Raw genomic sequence first — 13460 nt, 5'->3', positions numbered from 1 at the left:
TGTTGATGATAATTGAGTTATTAATAATATATACATTCTAACGGATCTCTTATCAAAGTTCTGTCGTTATGGTGGTCTGTGAATACGGTGGAGGGATCATGGCAATCGCTCCTTAATTGGAACTTGCAAATATTTGTAAAAACTTGGTCTATACATGTCCTCAGTATTAGGAATATTGGATTAAAAATTTGGTCTAAATATGTGCTCAGTATTAGGAATATTGGATTAAAAATTTTGTCTATACATGTCCTCAGTATACGTAATATTGTACTAAAAATGTGATCTTAGGTTTGTATTAAAAAATATGAACGCTATAGGATGTGTGTTTCCGTGCCACAGTAGTAAAGTTCCTCGATGCACCTATTTTTAATATTTTTCGAGCTTCAGGTAGGCCTATATTAGGTTGAGATTGTTAATGTTGTTGCAGTGCGCTTTGATTGACACATATATTTTTGCACTAAAATTAATCTTTCTTTTGCATTCATATACTACCATTAAAGTTTATTTGCATTGTGTTTATTTGCATTGTGCTGAATTAAAATGCTACAAATTCCGAAAGACCTTTAAAGGCTTCATAAGTCCTGATGGTAACAGGATTCAACACAAAATTAAATTGTATCCAGGCGGAAAAATGTCCTGCGAGCAACGTCAGTTCCAGTTAAAATGGACTCGTGAAAAGTATTATCGAGACTTGAATCGTAAATGACTTGGTATTTACCTGTAATATAAAAATATATTTTCTTGCAAACCTGTTTTTACAAGGTCAGAAAGCAGTGTTCGTTGCCAGACATTCGCATACAAAAAGTGGCAGCGGATCGAGACGACGAATTTTTGTTGAAATTTTAAATAGGCCTGGCTAGACTGCAAGCCGCTGTGGCATGCTGCTCGCTATAAGCCTCGTTAAATAAAGGCATGGAATTAGCAGGCCATTGTTATGCCGGCTGCCGCATTGCCTAATAAAGAGACTCTTTCTGGAGTTTGCCATTACCGGAGATGATTTACGGCATAGAATAAAATATATATTAATTATAATTAATAGTTATTAAAAATATGATTATTAGTTATCTGTTTGTTGCTCATAGGTCACTTATCATGAACCATTTATCGTTTTAGTTAATTAAATGAAAACTATTTATTCTTAAAAAAATTCGAGAAACTGAGTCTCAATATTCCAGGCAGCTTATTGCTTGCAATTTCTGCTCTGGAGATCCTGAATATCCTTCGAAAACTTTATCCATGTTGACAACTCTGTCTACAACTTACCAATACAAAATCGTGCTTTACCTTCGTTCATGTGAGAGTCTTTCAAACAAATAACGATAAATTATAATTGAACTAGATACATAACGATTTTAATTCATTATATATTCATACAACGATATATAAATTATACCATTCGATTTAATTTTTCAAATCTGTTGATATCTAATTTTTCAGAACTCTGTGAAACCGTGAAACAATTTTCTTGGGTCCAGCGTTATTTTTTTTTATATGTTCTGTCTCTCATCAATTTAAAAATATTTCTAATTACTCGTGTCGCTGCAAAAATCTATAAATTAAATGCTTCATCACTAATATAACGCATATATTTTATCGGCTTCAAGCTATTTATGGCTAGGATAAGAATATTTTTATGTCTGGTTTCAGTTTTTCGCGGTCAGAAATTGTGAAAACGAGACTCGCGAATTTTCTGTTCTTCGATCCTAAGAAATTCTAATTTTCATTTGCGATTTTCAATTCAGTTTTTTAGAATTTACGGAAAAAACCTTTTGTGTTACTCGGGATTATGTGTCTCCAATATACGAAATTCCGACGTATTTTCTTGACATGTAAAAATAACGGCAAAAAAAAAACAAGTTTTCTTCAGCTATGCAAGTAGCGAGGTTGTCTGGAATAGTCACGTTCGCTACGTGCTTTCTGTTCTTAGTTTGTAAGCACATTTTATTCTATTTTCCCGACCAAACAGCAACACGAAGAAAGAATTGAAAATTTTACATTTGATTCCGAGGGTTGATGTGTATTTCACAGTTATACTGATTCAAATATACGTCGGTTCGCGTCCGTTGACGCTTGAAAAGCACGCACGTTTGGCTCTATCCTGAGTTTGTCCGATATTTATTTAAAAATAATTATTTATTTTCAAGTGTTTAATCCATTGGAAGTTAATACTCAGTTATGTACACACGTGTGGACATAGACAAGTGTGGACATGACACGTGTGGACATAGACACGTGTGGACATAGACACGTGTGGACATAGACACGTGTGGACATAGACACGTGTGGACATGACACGTGTGGACATAGACACGTGTGGACATAGCCACGTGTGGACATAGACACGTGTGGACATAGAAATATTGCAATTGTATTAATTTCTTTATCAAAATATACTAACTTCCATATATTGGGGCTCAAAAATGTCAAACGTCATTGATTTTTTTTGCACCGCGATATACATGTATTTTTGTGTTGAAATTGCAATAGGTAATAATTTCAGTTGGTAGATCTTTTTTGAAGCACGAAAAAAAAATATTTGTATGTAACATTTACAAGATATATATACCTTTTCTAGTTGCTAACCCCTGTTTTCGTAGCATAAAACACTTTTCTTTTCAGGTTGCACAAACAAAATAGAATTCTTCTAGAGTGTATTTATTTTTGTCGTTGCATGAAACAGTTTTATTTTCAAGTACAGTATATATAATAATTTCAGCTGCTTCATTTTTTTCTACAGAGGCAATCGAAGAAAATCTTTCGGTGGCTGTTTGCTGGTACAGCGAGAAGATCGCCTTCAGTGACCAGAAGCAACGTAAGTTATGCAATATACTGAATTTACTGTTTATACAATACTGTAATATACTGAATTTATTGTTATACAATACTGTAATATACTGTATTTACTGTTTATACAATACTGTAATATATTGTATTTACTGTTTTACAATACCGTAATATACTGTATTTACTGTTTTACAATACCGTAATATACTGTATTTACTGCTTTTACAATACTGTCAATACTGTAATATACCTATTGTATTTACGATGTGCAGTCTTACCAGTCTATACACTGTTAGAAAAAACGGTGAAAAAACGGTCCCACTGGCGTTCTAGTGGCCGGTCGCCCCGTGAAAATAAACTGTTTCGCCGTTTTTATCATATGTTTTACGGATTTCTAGTGTTAAATTAGAATAAAAACGGCGACACAGTGTTTCTTTCACGTGCTGACCGGCCACTGAAACGCCGGTATAATACCGTTAACGGTAATTTTTCTAACAGTGTATATGAAAATGAAAAAATAGCTCATTAGTTTTCCGTTTCGCATTTTTTTATTGTAAATTTAGACTTTACTTGAGTTTGACTTCCATTTAACGCGCACTGTATTCTGGCCTATATGTTGGTCATTGTTACAATTTTAACGTGTCAAAGATAACGAAGCTTCTCAAGTCCAAGATTTAAATATTTATCTGCCCATTTACTTTCTGAACAATTCTACCCAAATATTCATCTTTTTTTCTATTATAAATAATACAAATTTCTCGTCATTTTAATTAAATCGAGCCTACATTCATGGTTTCACTCATCAATACTCATTATCAGTATAACTGATAACTCGATAATCCATCATTAATCATGCATCATACTGCTGGCTTGGAATGAAAATTATAATCCTATAGCTGTGCAATAAATTATATGATATGCTACAGTTATTATGGAATAAAAATATCATTATAACAATAAATAAAATATTATTATTGAATATTTTGAACTGGTAATGTTCCCGCGTCGTTGCACTGCTTCGCGTTCTTGAGCTCACAAGCGAGAGAAATAAAACATGTCCGTCGCATCGTTTATATTAAGAGACATGGAGATAAATAGCTGCTCTGATCCTGAGTCCAGGGTGCAGCTTTGCTCTGATCCTGAGTCCAGGGTGCAGCTTTGCTCTGAAAATTCCCAGAACGGGGGGAAAAAATCAATCATAAAATACTCTCATAAAAATAAGCGGGTCATTTTATCCAAATAGTGAAACTTTTAGTGCGAAGCTGTGATCTTTTGCCGCTCAAAACAAGATTAAGATGGACCACACCAGGGCCAGAAGTTCATCGCTATTTGGACAAATCCTCGTAATTTTTTTGAGTGCAAATATTCTCAGCGTGCAGTTCACGTCCTCTGAGGACAAGTGTCCTTAAATCCTGCGGTCCTTCATTGTGGCCTAAACTGACAAGGACAAAAAACCTCGCCGTGTAAATTTAGCCGTGGAAAATAAGCGGTACTTGGTTTTTTGTGTGTACGTCAATCGAGGTCGCGGATCGGGAGCGGCGGGACCGGATTTTGATTGCACGGCTTCCGTCTTGTGCCGTTAATGTAAGAGTGTGGGGATCACTGGGGAAAATATTAAGACTTTGTACTAATAGCTATGCGTTTTCTGCTCTTGTGTGAGTCGTCCTGACCCAGTTTGGACTCTTGTCACTCGCCCTCTTCATCACTCGCTTCCCTCGCCCTCTTCATCACTAGCTTCACTCATGTCTCCATATATTTATATTATTATTAAGTAGATCCAAGTATCGTAAGATTCGTACGCTGTAACTAGAGATTAAAAGTACTCTAAAATTGTCCCGTGAGTGCCATTAAAAATAATCACATTTCCAGATTGCAGATGTTATATTCTAGGAAACTGAAGAAGAAAAGATCCGTTATGTCTTAATTAAATTTTCATTAAGAGCTGATTAAAAGGAACTCGTGCATTAGAATATCTAAAAGCTCTTTACGCTCTGAATATTTAGCAATTATTGTAGTAAGAAGATCAGCTACTGAAGAAAACTTGTGTTTTCCAGGTAATAAAAACTAGTTCATGAGCCGATTAAATTGTGGAATTTTATCCTCGTGAAATATAACGAATCGCTCTCGATAGATTTCCGCTTACTGATTAATTTTTTATAATAGTACATAACATTATATTTATTAATACTTCATCCGAGTAGCTTAATGCACCTACCAACTACTTGTATTAGAAATTTTCTGTAAAAGCAACTCGTTTAGAAACTTAATAAGAATTGAGTAAAAACTATTCGCGTAAGAACTGTTCGCGTAAGAACTGTTCGAGTAAGATGTATTCGATTAAGAACTGTTCGAGTAAGAACTGTTCGAGTAATGCCGGGAACAATTTCAGCGCCTCCCAACACGCTGGGCAAACACTGTAAAAAAACTTGGGCGGAGTAAGTAAAGTTTTGCTCCTTGATTTGTCCTCTAACATTCTGGGTTTTTGTTGTGGCCTGTTTAAATTGGGCGTGACGACTTTCTGCAAGTGTAGAACTGCGATGACTTGATATTTTTTGCAGCAACTGCTTGTCTTTATATTATTGTCTTTTTTTGTTTATTTATTCTCATATAGAAGTTATATTATGCAATACCAATATTAAGCAATATAATATTATATTACTACTATTTAAAAAAATGTGAGAAGTGGAGACTGTGACGCAATATTTGCACGACGTTTAAATTGCCTCCGTGAATTAAATTGAAGGAGAAATGCGATGCGCCGATCGTGATTCACTCAATTGTGAAAGTAAACATTCCCGGATCATTCACGAAATTAGTTTCTTCTAAAAATTATATCGAATTTCGATTCGGTGCGTGCGCCAAAATATATAAAACGAATTGGTTTCAGGTCTGCGGGCCGTTGTTGTTTGATTGACGTCCGAAAGAAATAAAAATGGTTTGTAATAATAAGTTCGAAATTGTACCTGGAATAATAGTTTATCCTCGTAAATATATACTCGATTTTGGAATGGAGCAAATTGTTGGGACTTGACTACCCACTGGAATTAAGTTTTTAATATATTTTATGATATTTATGTTTCTTCTCGTATGAAGTAGCGCGTAATTCCACAGTCCGCACCAAATTATGTGACTTGATTTGGCTTGGATTACGTGAGCCTCAGTCTGTACACTCAGTAAACTGAGAGACAATGTGTCCAAAAAGCGATCCACTTCTTGCCCATGTGTGGGCCACCGAAAATCATGGCTATGTGTGTCGTTCTTTTGTGAGGCGCCTTTTTGATTTACAAATTAATAACGTATTAATGCTACTATCTAGGAGCGCCTTTTTGACTTACAAAGGACGTACTATTAATGCTACTATCTAGGAAGTGTATCACTATTTGGACAATATGACCCACTAAATTTTCTAAGTGTATAGGGGAAAGGCAGGGCTGTACTCACGTTCGTTACGTGTAATGTCGTCACGCGTGTCGTATTTTGTAACGTGCAATTATTGTAACCGTACATTATTGTAGTCTTACTGTTACAGCAACCGTTATATTTTGTAACGTGCATTATTGTAACCGTACATTATTTTAATCTTACGGTTACAACAACCGTTATTTTTTGTAACCGTACATAATTGTAACCGTGCATTATTGTAATCTTACGGTTACAACAACCGTTACATTTTGTAACCGTATATTATTGTAATCTTACGGTTACAACAACCGTTATATTTTGTAACGTGCATTATTGTAACCGTACATTATTTTAATCTTACGGTTACAACAACCATTATTTTTTGTAACCGTACATTATTGTAATCTTACGGTTACAACAACCGTTATATTTTGTAACGTGCAATTATTGTAACCGTACATTATTGTAATCTTACTGTTACAACAACCGTTATATTTTGTAACGTGCATTATTGTAACCGTACATTATTTTAATCTTACGGTTACAACAACCGTTATGCTTCTATCAATTAAGTTACATTTCAAACGTTATATTACTCTTAAACTTAGCTAGAAACATTTATTTTTCATGGGGAAATATTCAAACTCTATTTTAGTTATTATGTCTTTTTATTATCTTCAATAGGAATTTGCCAAGTACAAATTACATTTGGTGAACGTAATTGGCCCTGTTAATTCACTAAATAGCTTCACAAGAAAATGCATTCATTATACACGTTTGCCGAAAATAAATCAAGCGTCATGAACAACACTTATTTCCCTATATGCTCATACAATTTTTGTGTACTATATCTATGAAATGTAGGTTTAAAGGACGCCAGGTTTTATTTATACTGCAGGTATACTTTATACCAACTTCAGAACTGCTACTATCGTTGCTTTCGAGTCACTTCTATAGATATTCCTGCTGCATTGGAGAAATACTATATTTTTATTGATGATAGAATTAGTTTTTTCATTTATAAGATATTTTGTGAAGTTATGTTGATATTTTTTCAACCACGGCAAATGCCGTACAATTTATTGCATGTTTGTCTACTTGAATTAATAAATAACCGAAAAAATGGTTTACCGCCACATCAGGAATTTAGTTTAATTGAGTCGATTTCCTGACATGGTATTTGTTCTGGACGTACAATAACATTATTGTCACGAACGATATCCCTAGGATAGCGTAAGTCTTCAGCCGCATGACGAAAATTACAATAATTTAACAGTAGCCATTCATCGCTGTAGTTGTTCGATGAATGGCAGAAATTGCGAACAGAATCGAAAATATTTGTTAAGCCTTAGAGCTTAATTCATTTGCTATTACCTCCCTTGTGTTTTAATGGGGATTTATCCTTCACTATTCATCACACTTCACTATGCTTCGCTATCCTTCACTATCCTTCGCTATCCTTCACACTTCACTATACTTCGCTATCCCTCACTATCCTCCGCTATCCTGCACACTTCACTATACTTCGCTATCCTTCGCTATCATTCAAACTTCACTCTACTTCGCCATCCTTCGCTATCCTTCGCTATCCTTCACACTTCACTATACTTCGCTATCCTTCGTTATCCTTCACACTTCACTATACTTCGCCATCCTTCGCTATCCTTCACACTTCACTATACTTCGCTATCCTTCNCCCTCGTCTCGCGTCAAGTTCATCGCCGACGAGATCAAGACCGAGGTCGACTATTTCCGCTGTGTCATGACCGAGATGGGCATCGTGAGTATGCATTAACCATGCTTAATGATGATTATTGTAACCGCTGTCTCTTATACACATCTGATTATTTATTAATTATTATTAAATATTGTTACTTAATAATTAATTGATTAATAACTTATTAATTATTATTAATTAATTATTTATTAATACTCACATATAATTATTATACAGGTTTTGTATTATATAGGCTGTATAATATATATGTCTCAAAGGACAAATGTGCAAATTAGGGCTTCGGCTGAATGATATTCATGAATTACAGTCAGACATGCAGCTTGATGGATTCAAGATTCTGATGAATTTTCATGAATTCCAGTTGAGCTGAAAATCTTAGGATGCTAATGAATTTAGGGTTCTGATGAATTTTCATGAATTCCAGTCATGCATTCATCTTAGGATGCTGATGCCGCTGAATTCAGTGTTCTGATGAATTTTCATGAATTAGTCAGGCATTCTGTTCGCTGAAAAATGTTTTTTTGTGAAATTTCTTCATTAAATAGGAAATGTGTTTTGTTTACGTGTCATGTGTCCCTGGCTAGGACCAAGAAGTGTGCAATCACTTTCACCTTCCAGCACCATTTGATGTCATCATAATGTCTGATGATCTCTCAACATTATCATGCAGCGCACGATACTTCACATCATTAATTTAAATCACTGTTACTGCGAGGCTTGGTGCTAAGATGTCAACAATGATGATAGGTTATAGAATTTTTCAATGCTGTGAAATTTTAAATGAAATGCTGTGAAATTTTAAATGCTTTGAAATTTTTTAATGCCAGTTGAAATTTTTCAATGCTGTGCTTCTGATTGTTTTCAAAAATTTCCAGAACAAGGTTATACAATACGTGCGAACCGAGGTTATGTACTTGTAAGTGTCGAACATTTGAACATCATTATATACATTTATCATTGATCAACTAAATCGTCGTGCAGTAAAAAGGTTTTTTATTCGATATTTTTTGCGTCATTCTGGTCAAAGAATTGCTAGAAATATTTCTGAGTCATGCCTTCCCTCTGACACAATCTGCCACCACAAATGGATCAACGGTCATTTTCATAATTTAAAACTATAAAAATTGACTTTTTACAAAATTAAATCGGCCATAATATCCATGAATGTGATCTATTGACCATATCTATTTATTTTAGGCTCAAGTGAAGTTTAGTTTGTAGATCCAGCCTTAAATTATAGAAGAATTTTGAATTTTACAACGACTTTTTTACCCTTTACTGCATCTTGTTCTCCCGATCACTGCATCTTCTCATTCTTTGGACATGTTTGGCCAGGAAGTTTTAAAGTTGCCACCTGCACGGCACGCCGAGCCATAACATCTGTTTCTGAGCGTCTAATCCTCATTAAGATTTACTGGCAGTGCGAGATTTATGGCCAGCCGATGTGATGCCGAAACTTTTGAGGAGTGAGAAAAGGCGTTAGGCCTTGGAGAGGCGTGGGAAAAGGTGTTGAGGAGGAGTGAGAAAAGGCGTTAGGCGTTGGAGAGGCGTGAGAAAAGGCGTGGGAAAAGGCGTGAGAAAAGGCGTTGAGGAGGAGTGAGAAAAGGCGTTAGGCGTTGGAGATGCGTGAGAAAAGGCGTGGGAAAAGGCGATTAGGCAATTGGGAGGCGCGAGAAAAGGCGTGAGAAAAGTCGTGGGAAAAGGCGTGGGGGAGGCGTAGCTATGGAAAATTGTGCCTGCACTTGGAGAAATGAGCGGGTCGTTGTCTACATAGCGATGCTCTTCTTGCGCTTGAATGGGTCATCCTGACGCAGTTTGGTCCGACGAGTGGCCATATAAGTTCTATGTTCGCTCTGTGCTTTTGATGTGGGTAAGATAGTGCGTCAATATTTGAAAACTATAAAACCATCATGTTTCAGAGTGCGTTTTTTACTCTGGCGCTATTTTTGAACATGTGAACTCTCGGAGCTCGTGACCTAAAATGGCTCCTCCAGATTCTAATTAGCTTTTATAATTAAATTAATTACTGTTTCTAAGGGATCTTCTATTTTCTTTTCTCAATTCTTTTTGATTTTTCAGGAGGTCGGAAAATTCTTAGTTATTTTAGATCTTTAAAGAGTTCGGAGAATTCTTAATTATTTTTTATTTATAAATAGTCCGGAAGATTCCTAATTATTTCTGATTTTTCAAGAGTTCGGAAAAATTTTAATTATTTTAGATTTTTTAGGGGTTCGGATAATTAATTAGGAAATAAAATTAATATATTTCGTCCTATACCAAGTGTGAGAAAGCGATACCAGTACTTTTAATAAAGTATCAGGTAATATTGATGTATTATGTAATGAAATACCAAGTATTATAGATATATTGTTTAACGAAGTACCGGATATTATGGATACATTGTTTAATAGAGTACCAGGTATTATGGATATCTTATCAATAAATCTGTCATTATTATTATCATGAACAGCTGTGTTGTTTCTAAACGCGCAGCAAAATATCGACTGTGCGGCAATTCCCCCTGAACACTTAAGCGTATTCACATGCCAAAATACCTTCACGACTTTCATTATAGTAGCAGCTAGCAGGTATTATGGGTATATTTTTTACTAAGATACCAAGTATAATAGATATATTATCAACCATTCTGTCATGATTATTATGAACAGCTGTGTGGGTTGTTCGAGATGAAAAGTTTGTGTGCGTGGAAGAGACGAGATCAGAGGTTAAGGCTGCCACGCGGCCTTCACGGCACGCGGCGCAACTTCTAAGCTGGCGTGACAACTTTTAAACAGGCAGAGGCGCCGTATGGCTGGCCAACAGTCGGCCAACGATCGGCCTACAGTTGACCAATATACGGTAAACATCGATCTGGTTAACTTTCCGCCAACACTCAGCCAGCTTTCGGCCAACGATCAAATAGCTTTCGGCCAACGATCGGCCAGCTTTCGGCCAACGATCGGCCAGTTTTCGGCTAACGATCGGACAATTTTTGGACAACGATCGGACAATTTTTGGCCAACGATAGGGCAATTTTTGGTCAACAATTAATCGGCTAGTTTTTGGCCAACGATCGGCCAGTTTTCGACCAACGATCGGGCAATTTTCGGCCAACGATCGGAAAATTTTTGGCCAACGATAGGGCAATTTTTGGTCAACGATCGGCTAGTTGTGTGGCCAACGTTCAGCCAGTTTTCGGCCAACGCTCGGCCTACAGTTGACCAATGTACGGCAAACGTCGGATTAACTTTCGGCCAACGTTCAGTCAACGGTCGGTCAATGGTCTGTCAACGTTCAGTCAACGGTCGGTCAATAGTCGGCCAACTTTCAGTCAATGGTCAGTCAGTGGCCGTTCTTTCGTTTTAATCAACGCACTCCGCGGCAAATACCGCAGGTATCTCAATCCATATATTCTGCGCTAAATCTAACATGATATCCATTAATTGGAGCCGAAAAACGTCTCTTTTTCTTGAACTAAACCTCGGGAAGCCAACAACCTCGCTCTTCGGAATTTGGATGAGATTTGCGTATGGATGTGACCAGGCGATGCGCGTTCTACGGCGACATGGTTAAAAAATTCCGCATATAATTAAAATAATACTTTGTATGTGGAGACTGTACACTCAGAGAAATGAAGGAAACTTTGTCCAAATAGCTGTTCACTTTTTGCTTTTGTGTGCGTCATTTTGACTAAGTTTGGCGCAGCAAAACGGCTTATCAGTGCAACTTGCAGGAAGTAAGCCACACTTTGGACAATATCACCAATTTATTTTTTTGATTGTAGTACGCCGGAAACTGATGCGTTGGGTACGCACTTAAATGTATTTTGAATGTACATTGAGAAAAATGAATTGGTCATATTATCCTAATAGTGACACACTTAATGCACGTATAGCACTGATACACCGTTTTGCTGGATCAAGGCAGACAAGGGCAAAAATGCGCATCGTTATTTGGATAAAGTTTCCCTAATTTCCTTGATTATACGCATGCTAATATACTCTCGGAGTTATAGGGGTCTAGGTCATATGAATTCATTGGAATATTAAAAGGAATTGCTGCAAATTCTTTGCAATTTTACGCGTGTAAACACAGCTGTGATTTATTAACACTATATACATTATAACGGTACTCATGTCCAAGTTCTGTCGTTATGGTGGTCTGTGAATACGGTGGTGGGATCCTGGCTATCGCTTTAATTTGATCTTGCATATATTTTTGAAAATTTGGTATATACATGTGCTCAGTATACGGAATATTGGACTAACAAATGTAACACGATAATTTTACTTTTAAAAAATTTTAATACGTTCATATTTATATATATGTACGATATAGCATGTGTGTTCATGCACCACAGTAATAAAGTTCCTCAAATCTCAATGCCCCGTTTTTTTATATTTGTTGAACTTCATGTAGGCTTATGATGGGCTGAGATCCCAATGTTTGCAGTGAGTTTTGATTGGCAAATATATTCTTGTACTAAAATTAATCTTCCTCTTGCATTCTTCTACTACATTTAAAGTTCATTAGCATTACGCTGAATTAAAATGCTAAAAATTTCAAAGGACCTGTAAGGGCTTCACGAGTCTTAATGCGAACAGGATCCAACACAAAATTAAATTGTAACCAGACGGAAAAATGTCATTCGATCGAGCAACGTCTACAGTTCCAGTTAAAATGGAATCTTAAAAAGTATCATCGAGACTTGAATCGTAAATGACTTGGTATTTACCTGTAAAATAAAAATATACTTTCTTGCAAACCTGTTTTTACAAGGTCAGAAAGCAGTGTTCGTTGCCAGACATTCGCATAAGTGGCAGCGGCGCGAGACGACGAATTTTTGTTGAAATTTTAAATAGGCCTGGCTAGACTGCAAGCCGCTGTGGCCTGGCTAGACTGCAAGCCGCTGTGGCATGCTGCTCGCTATAAGCCTCGTTAAATAAAAGCCTGGAATTAGCAGGCCATTGTTATGCCGGCTGCCACATTGCCTAATAAAGAGACTCTTTCTGGAGTTTGCCATTACCGGAGATAATTTACGGCATAGAATAAAATACATATTAATTATAATTAATAGTTATTAAAAATATGATTATTAGTTATCTGTTTGTGGCTCATAGATCATCTATCATGAACCATTTATCGTGTTAGTTAATTAAATGAAAACTATTTATTCTTTAAAATTCTCGAGAAACTGAGTCTCAATATTCCAGGCAGCTTATTGCTTGCAATTTCTGCTCTGGAGATCCTGAATCTCCTTCGAAAACTTTATCCATGTTGACAACTCTGTCTGTAACTTACCAATACAAAATCGTGCTTTACCTTCATGCATGTGAGAGTCTTTCAAACAAATAACGATAAATTATAATTGAACTAGATACATAACGATTTTAATTCATTTTATATTCATACAACGATATATAAATTATACCATTCGATTTAATTTTTCAAATCTGTTGATATCTAATTTTTCAGAACTCTGTGAAACCGTGAAACAATTTTCTTGTATAGACACGTGTGGACATAGACACGTGTG

The 13460-nt window shown here is 36.1% G+C and overlaps 1 protein-coding gene across 1 annotated transcript in view; it reads left to right on the top strand.

The window, feature by feature from the left end:
- Positions 1-13460, top strand: part of LOC108681423 (calpain-C-like) — a 91290-nt gene that overhangs the window by 28781 nt on the left and 49049 nt on the right. Inside the window, exon 2 of the mRNA XM_018170450.2 lies at positions 2738-2812. The gene's annotated coding sequence lies outside the window, so the exon portion shown is untranslated. The remainder of the gene's footprint in view (positions 1-2737; positions 2813-13460) is intronic.

The sequence above is a fragment of the Hyalella azteca genome, unplaced genomic scaffold, assembly GCF_000764305.2.
Source record: "Hyalella azteca isolate HAZT.00-mixed unplaced genomic scaffold, Hazt_2.0.2 contig12383, whole genome shotgun sequence".
Classification (NCBI taxonomy): Eukaryota; Metazoa; Arthropoda; class Malacostraca; order Amphipoda; family Hyalellidae; genus Hyalella; species Hyalella azteca.
The sequence above is the reverse complement of the archived record's forward strand: the minus strand, read 5'-3'. Positions and strand labels throughout refer to the sequence as shown.